The following is a 2721-nucleotide window of genomic DNA, read 5'->3' as shown; positions in this document are numbered from 1 at the left end:
GTCCCTGGATGAAATGAGAAAAAAGGTGAAAAAGTAACAAAGTGTCAAGGGAGAAATTCAGAAACCCAGGCCGAGCTGCCTGGAGCCTCAAAGCGGATAGAAATAGCGTGGAGAGCCGCTGTTAAGCCAGACGCCCTCTGGCGGACACAGGCAGGAGTTGCAGTAAATGCATTGAAGTCAATGGGCGAGAGTACCCAATGCGCCAAAAAAGTGCTGAAAATATGACAAAGTGTCAAATGAATGGGAGTCAATGGGCGAGAGTACCCAATGCGCCAAAAAAGTGCTGAAAATATGACAAAGTGTCAAATGAATGGGAGTCAATGGGCGAGAGTACCCAACAATGCACAAAAAAAGTGCTGAAAAAGTCCACACGAGCCTAGTCAGAAATGCAGGCCGAGGCGGCTAAAGCCCCAAAGCGGCTATAAAAAGCGTGGAGAGCCGCTGTCGCCCGGAGGAACGGAGAAAAAGTGCTGAAAAAGGCCTAAATCCTAACGGACCTAGGCGGAAGTGCAGGCGAGGCGGCAGGAGTCTGAAAACCGCTATAAAAAGCGTGGAGAGCCGCTGTCGCCCCGGAGAAACGGAGAAAAAGTGCTGAAAAAAGGCCTAAATCCTAACGGACCTAGGCGGAAGTGCAGGCGAGGCGGCAGGAGTCTGAAAACGGCTATAAAATGCGTGGAGAGCCGCTGTCGCCCCGGAGAAACGGAGAAAAAGTGCTGAAAAAAGGCCTAAATCCTAACGGACCGAGGCGGAAGTGCAGGCGAGGCGGCAGGAGTCTGAAAACGGCTATAAAATGCGTGGAGAGCCGCTGTCGCCCCGGAGGAACGGAGAAAAAGTGCTGAAAAAAGGCTAAATCCTAACGGACCGAGGCGGAAGTGCAGGCGAGGCGGCAGGAGTCTGAAAACGGCTATAAAATGCGTGGAGAGCCGCTGTCGCCCCGGAGGAACGGAGAAAAAGTGCTGAAAAAAGGCCTAAATCCTAACGGACCGAGGCGGAAGTGCAGGCGAGGCGGCAGGAGTCTGAAAACGGCTATAAAATGCGTGGAGAGCCGCTGTCGCCCCGGAGGAACGGAGAAAAAGTGCTGAAAAAAGGCCTAAATCCTAACGGACCGAGGCGGAAGTGCAGGCGAGGCGGCAGGAGTCTGAAAACGGCTATAAAATGCGTGGAGAGCCGCTGTCGCCCCGGAGGAACGGAGAAAAAGTGCTGAAAAAAGGCCTAAATCCTAACGGACCGAGGCGGAAGTGCAGGCGAGGCGGCAGGAGTCTGAAAGCGGCTATAAAACGCGTGGAGAGCCGCTCGGATGATTTTTCAAAGTGTCAAATGAATGGGAGTGAATGGGGCAGAGTACCCAATGTGTAAAAAAAGTGCTGAAAAAACGACAAAGTCCACACGAGCCTAGTCAGAAATGCAGTCCGAGGCGGCTGGAGCCCCAAAGCGGCTATAAAACGCGTGGAGAGCCGCTCGGATGATTTTTCAAAGTGTCAAATGAATGGGAGTGAATGGGGCAGAGTACCCAATGTGTAAAAAAAGTGCTGAAAAAACGACAAAGTCCACACGAGCCTAGTCAGAAATGCAGTCCGAGGCGGCTGGAGCCCCAAAGCGGCTATAAAACGCGTGGAGAGCCGCTCGGATGATTTTTCAAAGTGTGAAATGAATGGGAGTGAATGGGGCGGAGTACCCAATGCGCGAAAAAAGTGCTGAAAAAACGACAAAGTCCACACGAGCCTAGTCAGAAATGAAGGCCGAGGCGGCTGGAGCCCCAAAGCGGCTATAAAATGCGTGGAGAGCCGCTCGGATGATTTTTCTAAGTGTGAAATGAATGGGAGTGAATGGGGCGGAGTACCCAATGCGCGAAAAAAGTGCTGAAAAAACGACAAAGTGTCAAATGAATGGGAGTGAATGGGCGGAGTACCCAATGCGTGAAAAAAGGTCTGGAAAAACGACAAAGTGTCAAATGAATGGGAGTCAATGGGCGGAGTACCCAATGCGCGAAAAAAGTGCTGAAAAAATGACAAAGTGTCAAATGAATGGGAGTCAATGAGTGTTTTGGTCGACCAGGAAAAAACGCGTTTACGGGAGAGGGTAAATCAGCCGAGAGGGGGGGGGGGGGGTATACTTTACCCTCTCCCGTAAATGCCATTTTTCCTGGTTGACCAAAACACCTCCAGCACGATTTCGGAAACCCAGTTTTTAGAAACACTGACCTCCAGGGGAAGTACCGAGAAAAGCACACTTTTGAATCCGCTTTTGACGCACTGAAACACGGACGTGAGCTGGGGCTGTGCCGCTCTTGGAAAACCCCTGGAGGTTATTTTCTAAAACGGGTTTCCGCGTCCCCCTGGGCGCCCGTGTTGGGCCGCGCAAGGCGGTCCGGGCTGCCCACCCCATCTGAGTGCCCCGTTGGGCCGCGTGCATGGCAGGCATCCAAGGAAGGCTGATGAGCAGCGGTGATGATGATGATGAGACACCAGCTGCAATTTTGACAAAGTGTCACCTCTCAAGCATTTCCAAGCGTGACACAAACAAAAGGGAACGGGAACTTTGATATGAGTGACTTGTGCTTCTTTTTCTCCAAGTGTCACTCCACAGCTGGCACCCAGGCTGTGTGACGCAGGTGTCCGACGAGGAGCGCCCGCGATGGGCCGCGTCAGGCGGCCCGGGCCGCGCTATCACCTCCGGATGACAACATCCAAAGGAGCACGTTGGTGCTTGCTGGGAGTTTGC

This window comes from Dunckerocampus dactyliophorus, unplaced genomic scaffold (assembly GCF_027744805.1).
Source record: "Dunckerocampus dactyliophorus isolate RoL2022-P2 unplaced genomic scaffold, RoL_Ddac_1.1 HiC_scaffold_27, whole genome shotgun sequence".
NCBI classification, from domain to species: domain Eukaryota; kingdom Metazoa; phylum Chordata; class Actinopteri; order Syngnathiformes; family Syngnathidae; genus Dunckerocampus; species Dunckerocampus dactyliophorus.
The sequence above is the reverse complement of the archived record's forward strand: the minus strand, read 5'-3'. Positions refer to the sequence as shown.